Consider the following 26,404-nt stretch of genomic DNA (forward strand, 5'->3'; position numbering starts at 1 on the left):
AAATATCAAAAATCTAGTAATGGAGCTCTGGTTCAAGTGGTATAGGGCTCACATTGGGACAGCGCCCAGGCCCTGAGTTCAAGCTCCTAGCCCAGCACCATTAAACAAACAAACAAATAAATACCATGTGGAGCAATGCTATTTCCTTGAGCTGAAGAAAGAAAATGGAACTGAGAGTCCTTGTGATGACATTGCTTAGCTTTTCTGAAAAATAATAGGTATTGAAATGGAGGGACCAAGGGTGAACAAGTGTAGCAGTGATCCTCACTAGACACGATGCAGAAAATGAGCTATACAACAGGAGGGAAAACCTGAGAGAGAGAGCGAGGGAAGGGGTGACACTGTCCCCAAAGAAATGTCCTCTGCCTGACATGTAACTGTGACCCCTCTGTACGTCACTTCTATCATAACAATAAAAGATCCTAAATAAAAAAGATGGGTGTTGATGGAAACATCCAGCCATTACGAGTGGTGTCTCACAGGTGACATGAATCAGGCACACCTGGCAGCGGGTTCTTCTGGAAGCCCGAGGAATCCTCAACGGCATCTCTCGCCATGTTTATTTCCTGGGATTGAAGCCTCAGCAGCGTGTGGGCCTAGAGCCAGGGAAACAGGATCCACAGTTCCCGCCACACATTACCCACGGGTTTCCGTGTGAAATTCCAGGTGGATGCCGCGCTGCGCTGGCTCTGCGTGGGTAAAGGTGAGCGGGAAGGCAGCTAACGCAGCCCCGCCGAGCAGACACCTCTCCACTTTATCAGCACCACACACCGCACTGGACTCCTCTGTGTATCGTTATCGAACCAACACTGTTTCCTCATTGAAAAGTCACAGATAAACCTGAACTTGCGCCCTGTCATTCACAGCAGGTGGAAGAAAAGGTATGAGCAAGTGAGTTCTGGAAATCATGTACTTATGTTCTACCTAAGGTTTTAGGAATCCCTGAGAAAAATAATGGTGAGTTTAAGCACAATTTTCAACACTGGGCATTGTATCAATTATATATATATTTCTCACCAGATTGGCATAAAATGGTAATGGAATGTAATATTGATGTACATCTTTTGAACATCATGCTATTGAAGACCTATACTGGCTCCGTGATTCCTCTTCTATAAAACGTCTGTTTCCGTTTTCAAGTGATAAAGCTCAGGGTCAAAGGGACTGCACACTGGGGTGCAGCTCAAGCGTTAGAGCACCTGCCTGGCAGGCGGGAGTGGGAGGAGGTCTCCCTGCCCCCATTACACAGTCTATGTGGAGGCAGAGACTAAATGAACTCCACAGCGCTCCATTTGGGGAGCTGAACTTTTCTAGATGCTGCGTTTGTTCACGGTAGCAGAGCGCTAGGTACTGCAAATCAAATTTGATTACAGCTCAGCGAAACAGACTCACATCGGATAAAAGCTTCCTAGATGTGGAAATGGATCCCAGAGCCAAAGACATCAATTCTCTTGTTGCGTATTCGAAAACAAAACGCAGCCAGTACCTTCGTGGAGCGAGTTCAGGACCAAGGTCAGAACACACATCCAGTCTAGGTGAGTACCTCCTCTTCGCTGAATAAAGTTGGTGATGGGGCTGATGAGGCTGCACTGGGGAGAGGAGGGACGGGCGTCTTCTGGAGGGTTCAGATGGAGAGGTCGGTGGGAAAAACCCACTGAAAGAGCAGAGGACGGGCAGGGGGTTGTTTGCAAAACAGCTGGGGGAGACAGCTTCAGGGGCGAAAGGAGGGCAGTGTAAACAGGGTAAACAGAGCTAGGCCTGAGGGCAGCCTGTGAGCCACAGGGAAGGAGGGAGCTGCAGGGTGGACGGGCGAACAGTGGGTGAACTGGACGACACATGCTCTCCTCCCTCCGGACCGCAGAGGCACCGCATGGAGACTTTTAGCCTGGATGTGGTGTAGGCGGGTAACTACCAAGGGCAGCTGGGATCGCCAAATGCAGACTTGCAGAGAATCCCAGGCAGGAAGAGAATAAGAGGAATGGAAGCAGTGGTCAAGCAATGAGTCGAAGGTCATTTCTGAGTTTGTTTCCAAGAGCTCTATTTATTAGGTTCCAGGAAGGTCCAGTGAGGGGACTTCTTCCCTCTCCTGACTGCTGTCCACCTCTGGGGCAGAGAACCAGAAAGCAGGGCAAAGTGAGGTCTCCTGTGCTGAAGTTTGGAGGAGGTGTCTTGGGCACGGAGGTACGTAGCAGTGGACTGGTGTGAGTCTAACCACGTTCTCGCAAGTCTTTTCTAGAAAAGTCCAAGTCAGTGGTTTCTTATTACCTTTAAGATGCTAAAAGAATTGAATTTTAAGAGATGTGTATTAGCCAGAGGAACAGAACCAATCTTTGTGTGTGTGTGTGTGTGTGTGTGTGTGTGTGTGTGTGTGTGTGTGTGTGTGTGTGTGCTTTATTATTGTAAGAGTTTGGCTCAAGCAATTAAGGAGGTGGATGGATCTGTAGGGAGAGTCAACCAGCTGGGCACCCAGGAGAGCTGGGAGTTGGGAGGAGGGAGGAGGACTTCAGGGTACGTTCTTTCCTGAAGACTGCAGCTGGAGACATAGAAAGAGGCCACGAAGAGTGGCCTTCTTATGCCACTCAGATCTCCAACAGTGTGGACCAGGTCACTCACCCTGTGGAGAGTAATCTGATTTAAATGTTCATCCCATCCTCAAAATACTGTGATGGCTTCATAGACACAGCCAGAGTAGTGTCTGGGAGTACTGTAGCCCCATCTGGTTGATGCATACTGTGAGCTGGCACACAGCTCTTCCTTCTCTCTGATCGCCACTGCTAGGTCTTTATCTGCTACTTTCAGTGGCTTGGGATGAGCAGTCACCATGGACTTGGAGATAGGGGTCTCCAAGTCCCTTCTGTGTCTCCCAGGTCTACTTCCGAGTAGCAGCCCCAGAGGCAGAACTCTATACTGGCCATAAGGTAGCACATCATTTTGGAGAATCAAGGCCCCAAATCAAGAGTTGACAGACAGAATTTGATGGGCAGCTATTTGATAAAATAACTTCTATGGCAAACCTTATTCACTTGGTCTCCGATTCTGAGTTTCTCTGGAGACTCAGGGGACATTTAAAAAAAATCACGAATAGTTGGCTCTCACTCAGAAATTCTGAGTTAATTAGTCTAGATATGGCCCAGACATTTGAATTTACAACGAAGTCCACGATGTCAGCACAAGCATAAATTCTCTGAAACCCACCACAAGTAAGATAGAGAGCAACTCCGCCAGCCCAAAGATCGCAAGGTGCTGGCCACCTTGTCATTGTAGGTAACAGCTGGGGAGACTCTTACCCTCTCAGCTGCGGGAGAAACAACGTTGAACAGAAACCCAAGGGCTTTCCAACAGAAGACCAGAGAGGCAAACCCAGTGCCCAAGGAAGATAAATCATTTTTCTTTACAAAAAGAAGAAAAAGGGAAACAGGTGATGCAGATGATCGGAAAGCTAGTCCAGATAGAAAATATCCTAAAATGGGACTGTTCTAAGAGCTTAAAAATAGGGAACAGGACTTTCTTGGCAAAGAGCAGCATCGGATGACACGTGAGAGCCTCTAATGGCCATACTTGAGGGTTTGCGCACAGGGGAGGAAAGAAGACACCATTCATTCAGTCCAAATGAGTTAAATTATGATTACTGCCAGATGTCCCCAGGCAAAGAAAAAAGATTTCAAGCCAATGAGGAAGGCTGTTTCTTTGTGTGTGTGTGTGTGTGTGTGTGTGTGTGTGTGTGTGTGTGTGTGTGTGTGTGTGTGTGTGTGTGTGTCTTGTTCTGCAAGGTCATTGTTGCACTAGGCCTATTACAACAACGAGATTCTAATTAAAGTATCTCCAGCCATGGGGCCAGCTCCCCCGGGGGGAACCATCAGAAAGCTTTGAGGATAACATTTTTGTGCCTTTATAGCACTGGTCTTCATCGAGAGGGTAGGAAGTATCTCCCTGGAGAAATGGCAGCCTTGTCTCCATTTATGAACTGATTTTGAGGGCAGGATTGTTTCTCTGCCCTCCCAAGTCCTCTCTTTCGCACCTCCTTAGTGGATGCTCCCTTCTTGCTGTCCACCTCTTTCTAGGCAGCAGGGATAGCACTGAGACCCAGACACAGGTGGGAGGTAATGGTATAAGGCATGTCTGGAGCTTATCTGTGTGCCAGAACCTCGGGCAAGGCAGCTGGGGCCACGCGGCTCTGCTGAGCGCGCGCTAATGGAAGCAGAGCACTTCAAGGAATGCTAGGAGGCTAGGAGAACAAAAATGAGGCTTCATAATTGAATTTCACAGACTCCTTTCGGGTTTGCAGAGAGCAGCAGGGGACGTGGAAATACTACAGTTCTGGCTTCACCTAAAAATAGTCAAGACTGCAGACTTCAGGCTGCAGCAGGAGCCCTTCTGCTGCAGGGCCCCTGACCGATGGATAGAAAGGACTCGTGCGCACTGTTCCATTGAAAAATTGGTGGTTGGTTCCAAGAGGTTTCAAGACTCCAATGGGTTTCAAGAGCCCATTCTCTCTGGAGAGGCCCTGACTTCCTGTCCTAAAACACTCCATTTGGTGTTAAAGGGCAATTTTGGTATTATACTCCACTCCATTAGGAAGTACATTCTCTCTGTCTCTGTCTCTGTCTCTCACTCTGGGCCTGGGCACTGTCTCTGAGCTCTTCAGCACAAGGCAAGTGCTCTACCACTTGAGCCACAATAACACTTCTGGTTTTCTGCTGGTTAATTGAAGATAAGTCTCACCAACTCTCCTGCCCAGCTGGCTTTGAACTGTGATCCTCAGATCTCCGCCTCCTGAGTAGCTACCATTACAGGTGTGAGTCACTGGCGCCCGGCTTCTCTTCCACTGGACTGAAGTTCAGGCTGGATGAGTTTTGATTCACTTCTCACTCCTCACAGGACACGAGTGTTGGGCGATGATTCAATGACTGAATGGGTTGAGTCATCAGATTGCTGTCACAGGAGCTACTCCCGTGCTCCAGCCACACAAGGAGCTTCTCAGTTCCAAGGCATCGCATGGCCTGCGGTCAGATGCGAAGTCCCGCCGTTGGAGATGTGTTGTTTCCATTCTCTGAAGTTGTCAGCTTGCATCTCAAGGAGCAGCTCCAGGCTGCAGCTCCAGGCACGGTGGCTGGTGACGGTTTGACACCGAGACCCAAGGAACAGATCCAATGTTTGAAAATGGGTTCAGAGTTTCCCAGGACACATTCTTCTTCGGCCTTCCATTGCTGGATTCAAGGCATTAGCATACTTAGCCCCACCTACCAAATCACAGTAGCCTCCTCCCAGTCATTTTTGACCCCACAAAACCAGTAGCCCAAAAACTACTTTGTCAACAACCTACTATCTGGTTAACTAACCAACCAACCAACCAATTCCAACGGACAAATCTTGCTCACATCCATTTCTAAAATACCTCCGTTGGAAAGTGCTGAGCAGTAGGGAGAATTTCCTTATAGGGAACATCTCAAAGCAATCAAAGCTATGAGCAAAGTGCAAGTATCTTCTTTTCAAGCAATTAACCTTTTTCTTTTTGTTGTAAAAGTTGTATGTTCAGTGCAGAAGTTTACACAATGCAGGTGAGCCAGAATTAAAAAAAAAATCCATCATGCCACCAACAGACCCATTTGTAGCCACAAACAGATAAATATACATTTGTACTTGGACAAATGTCTCTTCAAGAAATAGGTTCTTTAGCAATCCTGCCAGTATTATGTAAAGACACGCAGAGGAGCCTTGGTTGAAGATTGTCTTGTACTATCAAAATCGGATGAGCAATCAAAGTGCCCACTTATGTGGGACCTGTTGAGGAAGCACATGGATTAGAACATAGTTAGCTATTTAATGAGACAACTATAGACCTCAAAGTCTGATATAAAACTTACCCAGTTATAGTGTTAGCTTAAAAAGGCTACATGCATATTGTTTTCCACAGCGGGACTCACCTTTTACCTTAAAATGTGTGTAAAATTGTTATATAATATTTCATAGATGCATGTTCCAACATTTCTTTGACTAGCTCTCTGTCAATAGATTGAAGGTTGTCTAGATCTCAACAGAGTGCTGTAAGCAAGGCTGCAGGCAGAGCTTAGGGGAAGAGTATGGTGTTGGATGCAGAACGAATGTACAGAAACTGACTTTTGGGACCTGAGAGAATACATTTTAAATTTGGACATGGATTGGCTAACTTATTGTCCAAAGTAGTTATACAAATTGACATCCTGCATCAATGATTATATACCGATCTATTCCTCGAATTACATGTCAATTCTGTTACAACACTCTGTTGAGAAATAGGAGTAGGACCAGCAGGAAACATTCTGTTTCACCTAGCCCCCTCCAACCGATCCATCAAGGCCATCGGAGCCCATCTCCACCTTCAAGAATGACTCAGAACACATCTCTGCCTATTACTTGGCCAACACGGGAAGCTTCAGCCCTGTGTCAACAGAGAGAAGGCAATGTAGCAGTCAGCACGGAAATGGCCCTCTCCATGTCTGACAGATGTGTTTATGCAACGTTAGCTTAGTCATCCTGGAACTCTGAATTTGCAGCTTGAGATGATACACTGTCCTGTGGGATGGAGCGTGGGGGATTACTAGTGTGGACCATGGATAGTAATCCGCCAGCAATTGTGACGGCCAGCAGCAGAGGAATTGGATCAAGAATGGTGTCCTTGTGTGGCAGATGCATCACGACCACAGCCATGTTCCTCCATGGATCCACTTGACCGACCCCGATGCTTTTGTAGACGCTTCTTTAACCTTCCTGCCAGGTCTATGAGCTTGTTGAGATCCCTTTAATGTATTCAGGTTAGTTGAGAGGCGGTTGCTGTTGCTTGCTGTCAAGAATCTCATCTACTACACTGGGCCTTGTCTGACTATACTTGCACCTGTGCAGATGAGCCAGCCTTCTGCTGGGCTCTCAACTGAATGTCCGGTGGTTAGAACCACAGCACAACGATCAAGTGAATAGTGAGAGACAAGCAATGGATTCACTGAAGTTTCTCAGTTGTTTGAAATGGGTTGTTTCTAGTAGATGGCACACAGGGCATGTATAGGCACAGGCTAGTGAGAGCCTTTGAACCAGATTCCTCCTCTCAAGAGACCTGCCCAGCTGTGGCTGGGGCAGGAACAACTTAGCTTCAGGAAGTGTCACTGTGTGTTTCACTATGAAGATTGGACTTGGAAGGCTGGGGCCTATTGCTTGAGGCTGCTCAAGGTCAGGCCAAGGACTGGATTTCTCTGCTTTATAAGCAACAAAGTTAGTCTGGGAACATTTCAGGGACACTGCTATGGTCTGGTTTAGAGTCTACTGATTTCACGGAAGACTCCTGGGTCAGAGAAAAATGAATGTATGACTCCTGGCACGTACTTGTACTAAAATTTACTGTTTATCTGAAAGTCAAATTAAGTTGCATATATTGTAGCTTATTTAAAAAAAAAACCTGACAAGTTCAGGCATATTTGTGTTCATTGGAGGTCAGTCCTAGGTATCCAGAAAGGCAGACAGGAGCAGGGGAAGCTGCTGGCAGGTGGCTGAGGGGTTTTGGGCATTAGTGGGTTCTAGACACAGCTGTCCAGACAGTGTGTGGGCCCCTGGTGTCCTGTCCACAGCCAGCAGCAGATAGCCAGTAGCAGATCAATGCCATGACTAGATCTGTACCCAGGGAGCCAAGGGGTCTCAGGCAGGAGTAAAAGCAGATTCCTGAAGTTTGGGTGAAAATTCTCCTCTTTTTTTTGCTTCCCTACCCCCTTCTTTCTTCTAGCCATGACTGTGCAATTGAGTGCAATCCTCTGTATTCTAGGCTCATCTGGTTATTTAGAGTGATGTGCGTTTACCTGGCAAGACACTGACAAATACAGGCACAACGGCACATTCTTGATTTATAAGCCCGTGAATTGCAGTTCACAGCTCAGCATATAATGGATGAGTAAGAAATGAATTACATGGTCGCTGAAGATTCATAGGTATAGCACAGGATGAATTTATCCCAAAATAATGGGAACCAAAGACACTGGGGGATGTCACGGGAAAACTTTTTTGATCCAAGTATAAATAATGTGGTGTTAGATAAGACGTTTTGCAGAGCTCCACGGAAGAGGGAGTGGAAGACTGATTATTGTGCTGATAAAGTTTTTTTTTATTTTCATTGCACTTCCATTCACAGCATTTATCATAGTATCTAGGTATTATTCTCTTCTATAAATCTCATATGATGAAGCACAATAAAACACTCAAAGGAGATGAGTATTTTAGCAGTGTGAGCATAAAAGTAAAAATGGATGTTCTGCAGGCATTCATTCAACATTCATTTATTATATGTTATATGCAAAGATAGCATAGGGTTTAGGTCTGAATCACTAGAGCTAAAGCTATTCTCCAGATTCTCCAGTATACCAGCACAGATTTTTGATTCTCAGAGCATTACTTTTGGAATCCGTGAGCTGATTTCCCAGTCTCCATTAGGCATAGATTGTTAGAGCCTGTTGCATCGGGGATGTGGGTTGAGAAGATAAGAGGCCAACTACTATTCCGTTGTTAACTTGGTTTGGTAATGAACATTGCTCCATATGATTGCTCCCATTTCAGGAGCTGCTAGAGGAAGAGTAACATTCCCACCCATCACCAAGAAGGATTCTGGGAAAGTAACTCGCTTCAGCCATAGCTAGAATAAATATGTTAGAAGACTCAGGTTCAACATTTCCCAGTCTCTTGTTTTCAGGATTGGATTATTCATTAGATTTGGGACCAAATACTAGCCCTGTGGTCTTCTCTGTGATGGCTAATTTTATGTATCACTTGCCTGGGCCATGGGGTGCCCAAATATTTGGTCAAGTATTATGCTGGGCAGAGATTAGAGTGTTGCAGCTCCAAGCTAGGAAATGGCAAGGATTCTAGGTGTGTGTCAGGATCTGGAAAAGTGGAACAGAGCAGACTGGTTTTATTTTATCAGAGACTATCCAGTTTCCCTTTGTCAATTTCTTTTTTTTTAAACATAGACATCTGCATTTTGTTTTAAAAACTTGGACTAGTGTTTCATGATCTTCCTCACTTAAAGTGGAGACAAGCACACACCGTTATGCTCAGTTGAGATGGGGTCTTTTTACTAGGGCTGGCCTCAAATGGTGATCCCTGATCTCTGTGACTCAGGTGTGAGTCACCATGCTCCGTGCACCCGTGTTGACTTCTCATACAGTCCATCTCTATGGCATGAACACTTCTTTGATCTGAATACCCTATCAAAACTCTTTCTGAAGTTTAATCCCCACTTGTGAGACATTAAGAAGTACAAACAGGTGGGACCTTTCCGATGGGACTGTGGTCTAATGGGTCAGCTGGAGAGCAGGCCTGTTACAAAAGCCAGCTGACCGGTCACTTGTACCCCCTCCCCCTCTCTCTGTGACACCCCGTGTCACTATTAAAGCCATCACCAAATCCATCCCCTTAATCTCAATCCTACTAGCCTCCAAAACCTTGAGATAAATAAGCCTAAATTCTGTATAAATTACCCCGTCAGAGGTATTCAGTGATAGCAAAGGAAAACCAATTAAGACAAACACTACTGATAGAAAAAAAATCAGATTTAATGTGAAGTTCAAATCATCATAGAAAATTTAGAAGACATGACTATTTGTTATACTTACAAATACATTGTATGATGACATTCAGTGAGACTATTTCTTTGATTGAATGAATCCTTACCGACCTGCTCAACAAATCAGCATGATTTGCTCCGTCCTTCCCCCTGAGTGCAGGAATCTGATGATGGAAGAAGGATCCTGCGTGGAGTAGGCCATGAGATCTGATTCTATGAGCAACCCAAGGACACCACAGCAACTGCCTTGTACAGGGCTGGAGTGTTGCAAACGCCTATGGATGTTTCCATTTCATCGTGTCCCTGAGTGCCCTTGTGAGGAGCATTGCCAGCTCCTTGGTTACGCGGGGCCACACCTGGCTTCTATTGATAAAAGGATTGCTTGGGGTCACAGCTGGTAAACCTTCTCCTAGAATTTGAATGCAAGTTTGTCTAAGTCCAGATCCTTAGCTAAGTCTTCATTGCTACCCATGTCTCTCTCCCTTGTGGGTCGCCATGGAGCTGCAGGGCTGCAGAGTTAATGTGGCTAATGCTAACTGGGAGCATGCAGTTTGGTGAGGCCTGAGGTTTTTCCACGCTTTCCCCAGGAAGATGTGTGCTGTGGTGCATCAGCTTGGCAAAGGCAAAGGTGGTGTGCTACAAGGAGAATTTAAATGCTTTCCGTTTTCTTTTGATTCCACCTCACCCCAGTTAGATAGGCTAGAATCAAGAATTCTAATAACAACAGATGCTGGAGGGGATGTGGCCAGAAGGGAACCCTACTGCATTGTTGGTGGGAGTGTAAACTTGTTCAACCACTTTGGAAAGCAGTATGGAGGTTCCTCAACAGACTCCACATAGAGCTCCCCTATGACCCAGCAATCCCATTTTTGGGCATTTACCCAAATGATCAAAACAAGACCACACTAAAGCTACCAGCACAACTATGTTTACTGCAGCATTATTTATCATAGCTAAGAAATGGAACCAACCCAGATGCCCCTCAGTAGATGAATGGATCAAGAAAATGTAGTATATATACACAATGGAACTCTATGCCTCCATCAGAAAGAATGACATTGCCCCATTTGTTAGGAAATGGAAAGACTCAAAGTAAAGAGCTTTCTAGGAAAAACAGCAGCATTCCAAAGGTCAAAGCTGGTGGCTAGTGGGAAGAGAGGGAGAGTTGATTTATGGGACAGGAGGAGAAAACACGGCATGGGAATGACCATGAGAGATGTGGAGGGATGGGGCTTGGCTGACTGATGCTGGTTTGTGTGGTGCTGGCTAGGGAGGGCTTAACAGAGTGACCAAATCACGTAGGAGGGCTGAGACCAGCATTTGCAGGAGGAAGAGGAAAATGTGAAGCCAGCGTGGGCCAAGAAACAGGAGTTCTTTGCTTAATATGAAGATCAAGACTCCATTGAACTTACTTACCTCATCAGCAGACACTTTCAAGCTCTCGCTGTGTGCCTGGCATTGTGTCACACCAGGAATTCCCACAGACAGTCAGCACCGCACCACACAAAGCTTACCTTCTGGTCAAGGAAAGATGGTGGCCACATGCAGCTGATGATCTGTTCTTGAACATTCCACCAACCGTGGATCAAAAACATTTGGGGGAAAATTGTGTCAGCCATCTTTTCTTGTAATTGTGCCATGAACAATGATCTATATTACACTTACACTGTACCAGGTATTACAAACTATCCCAGTATATAAGAGCACATGTCTGTGTTTTCTAGAAATCAATACTAGGACATGGCATAGAAGAGCTCTGAGCATCCATGGAGTTTGGTGTCTGTAGAGCGGAGAGTCCTAGAAGTGGAATTTTAATGATAACTTATTTAACTGTAATTTAATAAGTACTACAAAGAAGCAGAAGATGCAGTAGGAAATGTTCAAAGAGGATCTGCTCCGGCCTTGGGGCCTCCATCAGATGGAAGGGGCTGGCGGTGTTCCCTCTAAGGTAAGAGTAGAAAGAGGCTGGGCAGATGTGGAGAGTGGAGGAACTTTCCAGACAGAAGCAGGAAGAGCAGTTGAAGGAGTGGAAGGACAGAGGTCTGGGAGCTCAAGGGACGGAGAAGGAGGCCATTCAACCAGGGGCTTGTTAATCTGGATTTTATCCTGGGATAATGAGGAGTCATTGGAGAGTTTTGAGCAGAGAGGGGCATGGTTGATTTGGCAGGAGGCCAGGGAGGGAGTTGGTCCAATTTCTCATTAGTAATGATTATCCATCACTAGCTTGGATTCATCATTTTTGCTTAAATGGCCAAGAGATACAACAGGGACAACTGTGGACAAAGCTGACTGTGAAGTGTTCTGATTCTGACCCACAGAATCATCAGAACGGTCACCCATTGCTGGCTGTAAGGGTGTGTCCCCTCCCAGGGAGCCTGAAGGGTGCGGCAGAGCGCCTCCAGTGCCTGCCAGGTGAACAGGTGCTCTCCTGTGACTCTCAGTTGTGGCAGTTGTGGCAGGAGCCGTTCTCAGAGTTGGCTCTGCTATCGCTGGAGTGAGCACTCAATTCTAGGGCTAGAGCAGAGCCATCTGGGTAAGTGGCTCACATGTAGGCACTTTCCCCAGCTCAGCAGGATGGATCTGCATTGAGCAAAAATGCAATTCAAAGGCCAGAGTGGATTCAGCTCAAGTAGAGAACCCTTCAGGTTTGCCTTTTAAGACCAAAGACGGTTTAGCGCTTATTACTCTGGTCTCTTTATTCCTTTTACTCTGTTTCTTAATCCACTTAACCAGTGGTATGCCAAAAGAAATAGATTTAGGATGGTGGCTCATACCTGTAATTCCAGTTATTAGGAAGCAATAGGTACAGGCCCTCCTCAAGCAAATACTTGAGACAGTATCTGACAGGATGTGGCTTACGTGGTAGAGTATGCAATTAGCAAGAGTGAGCCCTGAGTTCAAATTCCAGTGTCAAAGAAAGAAGAAAGAAAGACAGAAAGAAAGAAAAAAAGAAGGAAGTAGACTCAGCCAGTACTAGTGAGGCAAGCAAATGAACAGGACTTGATGTCAGAGGAGGGAAGACACAGGCCTGCGCTCTGGCATGGGCTGGAAGCCCCAAGAGAACACAGCAATAGTTGAGAGAGCCTGGGATCTTTCATCTACTTAGAGACAGGACGAGAATGACTGCTGATCCTCCTGAGAGTGGGTGTCAGGCCACTGCATGTCTAAGCCCTGCAGCGGGGCTTCCCCTTGGGTTCCCCTGCATGAGCGTGTTGTGGGGTATCCTGACACACGGGCAGTACATGCCTGTTTCTGAAGCTGCCACAGGGGTCGCATCTGTTCCTGGAATACAGAAGTTTGATGTCTGCAGAGTGGGGAGTCCTAGAACCAGAGTTTGGACAGTGTGATTATGGGTATCTAGGGCTGGCCAAGTCCACTTTGGGGGCACAGTCATAGGGCATGCCATAGGGCAGGAGCTTCTAAACCCAGTACTTGCAGAGTCTCTACGGGGTTGAGCAATGGTTGAGCCAGGCATGGGAGCTCTTCAGAACCACCTGTGTGGCCCATATGAAAAGGATGCTGGGAGATTTGGTCAGTAGTGCCTTGGTTTCTCCAGGAGAAGAAGCTGTGAAATTGGTAGAAAATAAAAAGTGAGAAACTTTCCATGATGATGAGCTATTGCCTATTGGAGCATATTAAATTAATTTTTCTGTTGAGCTGAGATGGAGGAGAGAATGAAGTATAATTGGAAACAGAAAATAAATGAATGACTTCTTGACTTGTTATTTATTGTGACATTGGGATAAATTTAATTCGAAGATCTCTGGGGATAATGGAAAATACATCTATAAAAGTTCATTCCAAGTGGAATTGTAGCAGCAATGACAAGGGTTGAAAGCCAGCTACCTGATTTTGCTGGAACAATTCGATATTAAAAAAAATAAAAATACAGAAACCTAGAGAGGTTTATCCTCACATCGTGCATTAAAGCAGATTCCAGATTGAAGGAAAGCATTCACAATAACTCACAGATACTTAACAACTGAGAAAATAATACAGGTGTAATATGGGGGGGAGCGAGGTGAACGGGAGAGTGCACATACATGCACAAGTTCCCCATGTATGTGGCCTATTGATCGATTACTGTGTTTTGTACATTAGTTGGAGATTTTGCTGCTCACAAGGGCCGTCGCTGGCAAAGCTGAAGTGCTGTCGATAGTTTCTGAGTGCCGGTGGCTGTCACAGTCCTGGATGAGATTACAAGGCCTCTTGAGCTATTTTCATGACTGACGATGCTGCTGCTGAGCTGGATGTGAGTGCCCAGCAATATATCGCAAATAAGCTTTCTCAAAGCCAAAACACACACGATGCTCTGGCTTCCGCAGTGCAGCCCCCAGCACAGTGGTGTTGAGAGAGGTCCTGTAAGAGGTGGCCAGGGCAGAAGGGCCTGACCCTTCTGTCACGAGTGGGTTCCACCTGTTGGGAGCAGTGTGTTGACAAGGATGCCACACTCTCTCTCTGTCTCTCTCCCACCTCTCTCCTGGTGTCGTGGGCAGGATATCAGGAAGCCAAATGCTGGCACCCTGATGTGGAGTTTCTCAGCTTCCCGGACCGTGTGTTTTCTGTATGAATGACCTAGTCAGTGGTAATGTGCTATTAAAAAAAAAAACAAAGCAAGGGTGACATTGTCCAAAAAGAACTGTACTCGTTACCTGACTTATCACTGTGACAACTTTGTACATCACCTTTAAAAGAATAATTAAAAAACCACCAAAGCACACTAAGATTCACCAATTAACAATATCCCTGACCAGAGGCTGGCAAGAATAACCTAACCCTGTATTTTCCCTGGAGCAATGGCTGCATATTTACTTAGTATGTGCAGGGACTTCAGAGAACACTGTGAGTAATGAGAATCAACTAACTGTGTGTTTTCCTTCCTACCTGGACAAATAAACCCTGTGGCTGCCCTGGCAGGCAGGATTAAATTCCAGCCTGTGCTGGGCAGGCAGCTCCTGACTCACACCATCCTTGCCTCAGTCTCCCTCCAGCTCAGTGTGTAGCTGTACCCGGACTCCCCGAACTGCAAGGCCTCTTTGCCACTGGCTGGGTTTACATGAAGGGAGTAGGGAAGGGACTGGAACAAGCTCTAAAATCAAGCCCAGGACCACCCAGGCTCTGAGACTAGGGGTCTTGGGAACGTAATCCACAAGATGGTGGGGTGTCTCTCCGCTTGTCCCAGCTGAGGATTCTGTCTGCACAGAACTCAGTGCCAAGTAACTCAAAACTAATGCTTGCCCACCAAGGTGATTATTTTCCTACTGTGTATGTCAGATAATTTCAGTCCAAAGAAGCTCACAGGGACCGTGCCCCAAGATGTGAAGCACTTGTCTTTCATTTTTCTAGTGTCTTCTCCTCAGCCTCACAGGTGAGCTGTCAGCATGTAAATTTTCTCCCAACTCCATAGTTCTAACTGTCCACAGGGTCCTGAGCCCCATAAGGATTGTCCCTTTCTTCTCTCATTAAACATTTGTCATGACGGGACACGATCCCTTGCATTGAGTAGCTGGCAGAGACTGAATCAGCAGCTCTCCAGTCACTATCTAATGCAGTGCATGAGTATTACCTCTGGGGCTCATGCAGTAATTACAGAGTGTTGCGGACGGTGGGTTCTGGGCAGAGATTTTTCCAGAAGCTATATGTACTATCTGGGGAATTCCATCTCGGAGTCCTAAGAGAACTGAGAAGTGGCTGCAGAGGGAGCAGTAACTTTCAAGTCTGGGTGCAGGGGCTGGCCTTTGGTCAGCCTCTACCTAGGCAGTCTGGAAGTCAGGCGCTATCAGCTCACTCCGAGGCCTGGAATTAGTTCCATGGCTGCTTGATTTGGTTGAGAACAGGAAGAGTGTGAAGCTGAGTGTGAAGCTGACAGTTCTTGCCTGGGGATCAGGAGACCAGCAGGCTGACTAAAGCCACCTGTCAGAGTTGCCCTAAGTCTAAATATCTTGTCACTTCTTAAAGCCATGTGATCCAATTCCAAGATGTGAGTATACTGTCAACTCTGAGTAGTATGTTTGGAGAAAGAAATCCTATTAGACATTTTATTAAGCGTTTTACTATATGCAGTGGAGACTTTAAAGACATCTACTGCTCTCAGGGCAACATTTGAATGTTTTACAATACAGCAAATTTCTCTCTCTTCTTTGCCATGCACTAGAGCTATTCGAGGAAGAAGAGACTGATGCTGGCATCCAATAGCTTAGAAACTGGAAGCATACTTCATGGTGAGACATCTCGGTTGCCTCGTTTATAAAAGGGACAGGTTGTGGACATTAAAAGCTGGCTGTGAAAATTAGATAGGGCACAGTTGCATGTGAGGTATCTTCCAAAGGCCTGTAAGCTAAGAGCTTGGTCCCCTGGCCCGGGCACAATGGTAGATGGCGGGGCCTTTAAGAGACAGGGGTAAAACAGAGGACGTGAAGCCACTGCGGTGTGAAGTGGATTTGGAAGCAGGCCCCTTCCTGTTTCTCTGCATCATGAGTTGACACGGTCCCCTCGCCACGCGAGCCCAGACCTACCGTTCTTCCTCGCGAGCTCTCGGTGCTGACCACGCAGGCAGTGTGCCACCGCTTCCGGTCACCAGCGTCCTGGCCGCAGACCTCCCTAGCCCTGGCTTCACCCTGGCAGCGGAGGGAGGCCTCATCCCAGGATCTCTCCCGGATTTAGGCCATTGCAGGGAGCCAGCTTAGTCTGACTGTTGAATGTGGCAGGCTCAGCTCTCAGACACACTCCTCTTATCCGTCTGAGCGGCTCCCAGGATGCAGCGCTTCCCTCCAGGTGGCTCCCAGGATGCAGCGCTTCCCTCCAGGTGGCTCCCAGGATGCAGCGCTTCCCTCCGGGAGTGTGGCTCCCAGGATGCATCACTTCCCTCCGGGCGGATCCCAGGTGCAGCGCTTTCCTCCAGGTGGCTCCCAGGATGCATCACTTCCCTCCGGGCGGCTCCCAGGATGCAGCGCTTTCCTCCAGGTGGCTCCCAGGATGCAGCGCTTCCCTCCAGGTGGCTCCCAGGATGCAGCGCTTTCCTCCAGGTGGCTCCCAGGATGCATCACTTCCCTTCGGGCGGCTCCCAGGATGCATCACTTCCCTCCGGGCGGATCCCAGGTGCAGCGCTTTCCTCCAGGTGGCTCCCAGGATGCATCACTTCCCTCCAGGTGGCTCCCAGGATGCATCACTTCCCTCCGGGCAGCTCCCAGGATGCATCACTTCCCTCCGGGAGTGTGGCTCCCAGGATGCATCACTTCCCTCCGGGCGGCTCCCAGGATGCATCACTTCCCTCCAGGTGGCTCCCAGGATGCAGTGCCTCCCTCCAGGTGGCTCCCAGGATGCAGCACTTTCCTCCAGGTGGCTCCCAGGATGCATCACTTCCCTCCAGGTGGCTCCCAGGATGCAGTGCCTCCCTCCAGGTGGCTCCCAGGATGCATCACTTCCCTCCAGGTGGCTCCCAGGATGCAGCGCTTCCCTCCAGGTGGCTCCCAGGATGCAGCGCTTCCCTCCAGGTGGCTCCCAGGTGCAGCGCCTCCCTCCGGGCGGCTCCCAGGGTGCCGCGCTTCCCCCAGGCGCCTCCCGTAGCTGCTCCAGACTGGGAACCGCATCTCCTTTCCCGCACCTGGGAACCGCAGCTTCCAGCGCTCACTGCCCAGATGCAAGCTCTGCCGCTGCCTGCTGGGCCGCTCCTGCGTGGCGGCGGGCCGGGCCGCGGGGCGGAGCACGCCGGGGCGGAGCTGGCGGAACCGCCATCAGCACAGCCCAAGGTGTCCGGGGAATGCCGCACCGGCTCTCCACGGATTCCGAATGGGCTGGGGAAGGCGCGGGGTGGGCTTGGGCCCCTCAGCCCATCTTTTTTCTGCCCCACTTTCATGGCTGCCTTAGCTTACTTGCCTACTTTGGTTGTGATTTTCACGAATATTTGCTTAACCAGAACGAAACAGCTGGTGACATGGCTCAAGCAGTAGAAGGCCTGCCTATCAAGCCTCAAGCACGGTCCTGAGTTCACTCCCCACTACCTTCAAACAACTGTTTTTGTTTTGCATGTTAGAGTTCTGAGTAAGGTTTTTTGTTATTATTATTACAAGGGACTACAGTTACCTCAGTCAGGTAGAGAGTGCATTTCTTTTTGGACAATGTCACCCCCTCCTTTGCTCTCTCCCATGTAATATACTTTGGTTAAAACTGATAGAGGTAGCATGATATTATATAATACTGAATGTAAATTTATAGTTATATTTAGCTGGCTAGAACACCCTACCCCACCCCAGCCCCCAAGTTGTATAGTTCAACATAGTGCCCAGTGAATATCATTGCTGCATTTGTCTTCTCTTTGTCCCTCCATTTTTGTGTCTCTCCTTCTGAGTAAGATTTTTATCCAATAAAAGAACTCCACTGTTAAAAAAAGTTTAAAAATGATTCACTTTTTTCCACTGAATCCATGAGGAATGGCTTTTTGTAGTGGTTTGACCTCCCTGACTTTACTGATGTTAGAACAAGGTAGCTGATGCCATAGCACAGGGAACCCATGGAATCCAGTATCAGGGACTGCCGAAGACACCCTGCAGCTCACCTTCCACGTTTGAGAAAGACATTTCATGGTCAAGGCCAAGACTTATTTGTAGTGATAAGTAAAAAAGTGATGTTTGGGGGAAGGTACCATATATAAATTGACTTGGATGGTAATTTCAGAGCAGTTCCAAAAATATTTTGGGTGGCAACAGCCCTGTTGAAATAGGATTTTGATCCTTAGCAACTCTAAAATAAGCTCTCAAGTCAGTTTGTAGGACATACACTACCAAACCGCAACTTTCCAAAGCTTATCCACCCCATCTCTCAGCAGACATCATGATGAAGGACAGAGCATTATTATGTTTAAAGAGGGGGTTTTAAAATATTTTATTGGAGAACATACATCAATATCGAACACTTAAATATATGGCATTCATATCTATAACAACCATATAAGTTCTTGTCATTTGAACACTTTATTAAACAAGTAAATTCATTTTTATCAGTGGGCATGATTCATAAAGTATCTCATCTCAATAATTTATTCATTTGCTTAGTAATATGTACATTCATGTTCTTCAAAACAAAAAAAAACATAAAACTAACATGATGGTTCATCACGTCACATCATAAACAAATGGACCTGTAAAAAGTGTGTAGAAAATTCAGGAACAAACAGCACATCTGAAGGATATTGAGTTCATTTCAAAGGGGTTAAATGCTTCGAAGCCATTGTAGACAGCCTGGGTGCCATTTATATGCATTAATACACAATGGTGCAGGTAATTCAAGTATAACAATTCACACACATGAACATATTAATCTGATGCAGGAGAGAATTCTCCTCCGTGTAGCACACTCTTAGCAAGATTCTGATGGGCCATGAGATCTTCCAGTCAAGTGACCAGATACCAAACCTGGAGTAGTGGGAGTAGTTCACAAACGCACAGCTAGGGATTGCACTTCACGGGGTTCTTATAGAGTACAACAATTGTAAAGGTTGTAAGAAAACCATGGCAGCCAGAACAGTTGTTAGCCTGTATTTGTTTCCCTGGCAAGGCGGTGTGGAAGGTGTGCACTGGGGCTCACAGTGGTGCAATTATTTTCTATAACTTTTTTTCTTTTGCAGGACAAAAGAAAAACATATTGCACAATGTTACCTCTCACTACAAATAGATGCTCATCTTTATGTAACACTGAATTGACCTGTATGCATTTTTTCCTGCGAAGACACCCAAAGCATTTAGTTATGCTTATGGATGAGCTACTCTGTGTCAGAGAAAGGAGTAAGTCTTGGGAAGAAAGATCGCTAAAAAAACAAATCCTTGTGATTTTTCAGCCACATCTGAATTGGTAGCAGGAAAAGCACTGTGCATACTATGTCCTGGTCCTGAGCTCTCCCTGGGCCTAAAACGTGATAAGTAAAGCAGGTGTGGCATGCTCATGGGTCCTGGGGACTAAGGTCTCCAGAGACAGTTGGCTCCCGTGACCAACCAGGCTGATTTTCTTGTGCCTGGCAGGCTGTCAAAGGGGTCGGCCCTGGTATCTGCGTGAGTAGCACTGGCTAGGCAGGTGCTGTACCGCGGAACCATGCTCCCAGCCTGGCATTTTGCTGGCTATTCTGGAGATGGAGTCTCAGGGACTTTTCTCCCTAGACTGGCTTTGAATCTCTATTCTCTGGATCTTAGTCTTCTGAGGAGCTAGGACTACAAGCATGAACCACAAGTTGAACTTTTAAGAGCACAACAGGAGGAAATGTACTAAGTGGGCATTAAAAACTTGTGAGCTATTGTTTTGGTGTTGACAGGGTCAGGACATAGCTGTGCCATACTCAGACAAATAGTGGAAGAAAAGTAAATACGCGAGTCAGGCAAGGCTTAGTGATGCCTGAGGTGTATTCAGAAGGACGGAGGTAAGGACAGCAGTTGTGAACAGATTTATTATCCTGTAACAAGTGTATGACAAAACGGGTAGATTGACCTTTAATGAATGAAAACCAACTTATAATACATTAACCGCCATGTGTCAATGTGATCAAGTTTTTTGTTTTTGTTTTTTTTCCCTTTCCTAGAGTAAGAATTCTTGCTCCAAACCCAGTGCATCCAGCTTTCCAAATTCTGACTTTGCTAGTACTGCCATCTCAGTGCAGACAGGCCCAAAGCCAGGCAGGCTACCTCTTACTGGCTTTCTCTCTCTGAGAGAACTGGAAACACTTCACCTCCATTCCAGTCAACACCAGTCTCTTCACTTCTCCTCAAAACTTAGCAGCTGCTTCTGAAAACCCAGAAGACCAAAATAGCCATGGGCTGTGTTTACCCAAAGCACCATAGGGCCAAGATCCTCAGCTCTGAAAGTGATTTTTTTTCCCCTTCGTGTAAAGCAAGTTTGAGTCACTGAGTCAGGAAAGAGCATGGGCAAGGGAGGAGATAGTGCCAAGGCCCTGCCCAAGCAGCCAGGGGGCTGACTGGGTCCTTCGAGAGAGCACAGGGCACAGGCCTTCCCCGCCAGACACCTGGCCGGGCCTCCTGGCCTTCCTTTCCAGGGCCAACCAAAATGCCTGACCCTCCAGGCAGGACCTGAAATAGATCTGGAGCTCCTCCCACCTCCCCCCACCGGACTGAATTCCCACCGAAATCACAAGTGCCTCTGGTCCTGCTTGGGGTTTGTTGTTCTATCTCGTAAATATTTACTTCTGAGAGTTGCCAAGCAGTGTGAAGTCTCATTTCCTGCGGGGATTTTTTTAAAACCCAGACTTGTGTCAAGTCCTGTTTCTTCTTCCAGCGGTCAAAATGACCTCTTTTTCTCATAACCTTTCCTATGACAGTTTTTTTGGGTAGGACTTTTTCACAGGACAATGGTGATGGCATAAATGACTTGCGAGTGGGGTACCAATGCCGGCACGGCTCGCTCTGGTCCCGGGCTGTCTGACCACCCTGAGCTTTGTGGAACCTTCATGAGACGCTTGTTTTGTGACGTACTTTCTAAGAAAACAGAAACAAGGGCTGAACAACTCTTGCAAACGGGTAAAGCTGTACTAGAATGAAGAGTAAAGGAAGGGAGGAAAGGCTTGTGGATGCCTTGAGGGCGATGTCCAGAGCAGCCGGGAGGAGCGGGGAAGCCAGGGGGAAGCGTGCCGGGGTGCAGCAGGCACCTCTGTGATTTCACAGATTTTTCTCAGCTTACAAGGGGCTTTCCTAGCCTCCATTTCGTCTGCACTCCCATTTCACAGGTAGAAACTCAGTCCAGAGTTACAGAGAGGCAGGATGGGCCAGAAGACCAGAACTGTGACCCCCGGATCCATCACAATCCCCATGATACCCTCCCAACACCCCTCAGGGCCCTCAGCTGGAAAGATGAGGTCAGCAAGCTGCGTGAGGCTCAGGGCTGTGTAGGAGAACTCCAGGGGAAGGAATGAATGTGCTCAACTTCCCTGTCTTTGCATTTCCCCACACTCCCTACAGGTCTTACTTCCTCTCCTTTCTCATGCCCACACCCCTGCAGTGGTTCTCTAGAACATTCCTTCTACAGCATGATGCGAAACCTCATCCCTTCACATCTGAGAGTGTGTGAATATCTGGCTTGGCCGGTTGCAGTAGAAAGATAGTTTTTCGGATTTATCACTGTATTGTCTGCAGAATGAGCCTGCAAGAACAGACAGCGAGGAGACAAGGCAGGATTTGGTAAAAGGACTGCAGACCAGCGTAAGGAAGGAGGACGTATTTCCAGTGGACACATCAAACGCTCCATGGCCACACATTCGCTCCCGGCTTGGGATAGCTTTTGACTTGGCTTCGCTGCATCCTGTGTGGGCTCCAACTTTGCATGCGATCGTCTCTCCCTAAGTTCTAGATGGGTTGGAGACACTGATGGGTCATGCTGCTCTCAACGAGGGCGGCTGCTGCGACTGAGGGACCTGAGACACTTCTGACCTGAGAGGTCCAGGGAGGGGCCAGGGCGGCGGGAAACCACAGCAGCACCATCACCTGAGCAGAGAGCAGGGGCCGCAGATGCCTGGGTCGTCCTAATGAGAACACATGCTCTTGGCTTCTCCCCTTCCAGGGAGGAGTGACTCTGCTGTCCCCACAGTCACCCCCCCCCTCCGCTGCTCTGGTCAGCGAACCCAGACTGCAGAAAAAGGCAGAAGCAGCAGAAGGAGAAAGGAGGGGAGAGGCAATCTTACTCCTGTCTCTTTGAGGATGCTCTCTCTTTGCACCTTGTGACACATCTTCATTTTATTTTTTGTGCTGGATCTGGGGCTTGAACTTGGGGCCTGAGCACCGTCCCTGAGCTTCTTTTGCTCTATCACTTAAGCCACAGCTCCACTTCCAGCTTTGATTGTTCTTGTTTTGGTAGTTCAGTGGAGGTAAGAATCTCACAGGCTTTCCTGCCTGGGCTGGTTTCGAACAATGATCCTCAAAGCTGAGCCTCTTGAGTATCTAGGATTACCTGCTCCCGGTTTGTGATGGATCTTAGTGAGCTCTAGGCAGCCTCTCAGATCTCTGCAGCAAGGTATCTCCAAATAGCCAAGGTGTCTCCAGATAGCCTAGTATGGAGCCAAAAGAAGCATGGGGACCTCCCCTTCAGCACATTCCAAGAGTCCGGGAGGAATTTTAGGTTAGCCTTGGTCAGTGGCATCTGTCTTCGCTGAGGTGGGCAAACTGCCCACAGGGTGAAGAGCTTAAGGACTCCTGGATTTCACCAGGGCTTCTGTTGACCTGCCTGTGCCATCCACAGAATGCAGGCCCGCTCTCCTCTAACTGCTGACAGCTGCTCAGACACTCAGGGATTTGTAACAACTCCTGCACTTGCTAATGGGAACATGAATTTAGTCCAGAGGAGAGGCGTCGATGACACGTTTATAAATGCTGCCTGCATGCTGAATGCCAGAATACCGTTGTTTAGCATTGTTTGTACTATCTTGTAAGCTGGGGATGGTTCAAGGCATGAATGGCAAAGTGGCCCATTGGCTAGATCTAACCCCCACTTTATTTCTGGGCTGCTAATGGGACTTGAACATAGTGCATGGGCACCATTCTTTAGTTTTCTTGCTTAAGGCTGGTGTTTTACCACTGGAGCCACTTCCAACTTTGTGCTGGTTAATTGGAGATAACAGTCTCATTGACTTGCCTGCCTGGGCTGGCTTCAAACCATGATCCTCAGATCTCAGCCTCCTGTGCAGCTAAGTATTACAAATATCAACCATTGGTGCCTAGCTCCAATTCCCTTTTCGGAGCCAAGAATGCTTCTGTATTTTTCAAGGATTGTTCCTTCTTCCCTCAAAAAAAAAAAAAGACAAAGCAAAAAAAAACATGTGACATAGGCCGTGTTGTCCACAACACATGAGGTATTTTCTATCTATCTGTTTACAGAAAGTGTGCCAAGTCCCGGTGTAAATTAAATAGATTTTTTTGGGTTCATCTGGGAACATCTTCCCCTCCCCATGTATAAGAACGCCTCTTGGAAAAGCACATTCTTGACTTCAGAACAGATAGACTTGGAACCCATCCGACTCATACACTGGGGACTGTCTGTGCCTCCCGGGGGTTTTGTGCCAAATGCGAGGCCAGTGCAGGGAGGTAGCTCGCTGCTGGTCAGGGTGTGCACAACAACTCACAGGCTTGAACATTCCAGAAAGAATATTCTTGAAACTCCCTTTGGGACCTTTGTGTTTCTGAGGACTTTGAGGTGATTGTCACAGCTGGTTTTTGCTTCACATGTCACCCTTTGGAGCAGACGAATAGCTTCCTGCCCCACCTGCTTTTCTGGCTCTGTGGTGGCTTATCAAGGGAGAAAGAACTAGAATGATGTGTGCCTGTCTGCTCGCTAAGAAGAGAAGCATGGATGAAATGTGCACTACGCAACTGCTGACCAAGGGAACAGGAGAGAAGGTGCAAACCGAGCTGGAATTACAGATAGAGACGAAACAGCAAGCTAGAGAAGCCAGAGAGGTAAGAAATAAAGTGGACGGCAGGGACACTGGGGTGTCACAGAAAAAGCAATCAGCTGCAAAGATCGAGTATTCTAAGAAATCCTCAAGCCCCCTCCTTCCACTTCTCTGTGCACCAAGAATAGGTAATAATCCTGTCCTCCTTACGCCATGCAAGAAACACCCGAGATAGCCAAAATTTCAGCAATAGGTGGGAACATTAAACTCAGGTAGGGATTTCTGACTTAGCTTCTCAGCTATCTCCTATTTGAATGCATCTCCTGTATTCAGTCTATTTAATAAGTCAGGGCTATTAGCATATTTTTTCCAGATGCAGGATAAATTTGCTTGAAGTTTTTTTAAACCTAATTAAGACTGTATTTTTCATAATTTAGCAATAATCACTTCTACCTTACAATGTGGCTACACTGAGTATGATATGGAGAGAGAGACAGAGAGAGAGACAGAGAGAAGGAGAGAGAGGGAAAGAGAGCAACAGAGAAAGAGAATAATGTCTTAACTCCTGAGCCATATGAAAGGCAAAGTAATTATTATGCTTTTTTGGCACAGCTCCTGGTGTATCATTTGAAGCAAAGCATTCCTATACTGCCCTGCTTTGAGCCACATCTATGGTTTTCTCTCTCTCTCTCTCTTAGTTTTCATTCATTGGCTGGTGTTCTACCACGTGAGCCGCACCTCCAACCCTCTTTTCTCTCCACAGGCCACTCCCACAGCATTCTTGGCAGGCGGGGAGCATTCCTAACCCACTGAGGAAGCGAGGACACTTTCCTGCACAGAGAAGATGGGACTGGCCCTCAGCCTACCCGCGTGGTGTTTGCGTCTGGGAAGTTGAAGGAGCATGCTCGTGGTCACACTGCATCCTTTGCTGAAATCCTAACTTGCTCCTTCATCACCGTCATCTCCGTTCACTCCTCTGGCGGGGACCTTGGAAGGTCAGAGGCCATTGCTGCCGTTGCTTTTGGAAGATGGCAGATTCAGCCCTGCAGAGTTGTGGACGTGGGGCAGAGGCAACGTGTTCCAGCTGGGCTGGAGCTGCGCACAGGTGCCTTCTTGGCTAAAAGTCCTAGCAGTGCAAAAGAGATCAGGGGCCAGTGAGTATTGCCTCCTGTGCCTTCTTTTGTGTCACCCCAACTTTTGCTTAGAGAGTTTCCCTTTCCCTTTGCTGATGAGCCAAGCTCTTATCTCTTTTTATCGTCAACAAATACTCACATACAAGAGGTAGCATCATTTCCCTTCTTTCTTTTCGGCACGAGAACCTAAGCAGAACTACTCCCAGAAGCAATTGAGGGTGTTTGTCAGCTGTGATTAAAGAGTGAACAATTACCAGCCTAAGCAGTTTCTAGAATATTCTCACTTCCAGACCGTCACCCTGAAGAGTGTGAAACCAAAAGGACCGCCTGATGGTTCACATTGCCAATGCGTGGGCAGCCAAGTTGAATGGAACATGCAGCTTTTACTTTGAAAGAGGATCCAGAAGCAAGTAGAGGCTGCCTACAAGTAGCAACTCGTCATTTTCAAAGACTTCCCAGATATCTGGCAACCAGGAGATCAACATTCTGCACTCTTCTCCCAAAGGCATCCAGGAAAACCGTATGCTTGGTACATTCTCTGCAACTCCTGGGGAAAAACCTATCATCTCTTCCCTTCTATCCCCAAACAAAACTGTTGCAATACAGGTGAATGAGTGAGTGATGCTGTATCATTTGTGTTTAATCTTGAGTGGATGCATTTTCCAAGGATTCAGTGGTCAATGGCAGTCAATAACACATCACCCAGTGAGTGTCCTACCCACCTTCATGTTTGCTGTTCATGGCCGATGCAGCCTTCTCTGCATTCTTCCAATTTCATTTGCCCTTCTTGGAAGGCCGTAGTCACCTTCTGGGCCGCCGTCCCCTGAAATCATTGTGCACTCTGATAGCTACCATTGTAGACACCAGTCTTTGCAATGATTATCTGGTCTTGGTTCTGGCCGAGTTGGAGATTTGGTAGCATATGTGCCAAAGCTGATTGTAAGTACATCTCAAGGAACAAGCCATTTTCAGTGTGGGTGTGAGTTGTTGTCCTTTGAACACACAGTGAGAGGGCTTGCCCCTCACCGTGCCTATGGCAGGAATGCCATGGAAAACACGCACTCGAGGAGACAGGGACACCCAAGGTTTCAGTCACGGATCCTCCCTGGCCTTAGGAAAGCCCTTAACTTGTCTCAACCATCAGATTTTCATTTCTGAAACAAAAATAGAAGAATTGCTAGAGGTGTAGCACCAGCCAGCCCTGACATACGCTAGGACCTACCAGGAAAGAGAGTATTTATGCATTCCAATAGCTCAGTCTGTCATGGACAGACCAATGCAAGAGAGAGAGATGAGGGAGTCAGAAGTCCCAGTATT

At 47.3% G+C, this 26,404-nt stretch overlaps 1 protein-coding gene across 1 annotated transcript in view; it reads right to left on the reverse strand.

Moving 5' to 3' along the window:
* Positions 1–18,446: 18,446 nt before the first annotated feature.
* Positions 18,447–26,404, reverse strand: part of Adra1a (adrenoceptor alpha 1A) — a 75,789-nt gene continuing 67,831 nt past the window's right edge. Inside the window, exon 3 of the mRNA XM_070016710.1 lies at positions 18,447–26,241. The gene's annotated coding sequence lies outside the window, so the exon portion shown is untranslated. The remainder of the gene's footprint in view (positions 26,242–26,404) is intronic.

The sequence above is a fragment of the Dipodomys merriami genome, unplaced genomic scaffold, assembly GCF_024711535.1.
Source record: "Dipodomys merriami isolate MVZ:Mamm:240054 unplaced genomic scaffold, mDipMer1.0.p SCAF_12, whole genome shotgun sequence".
Classification (NCBI taxonomy): domain Eukaryota; kingdom Metazoa; phylum Chordata; class Mammalia; order Rodentia; family Heteromyidae; genus Dipodomys; species Dipodomys merriami.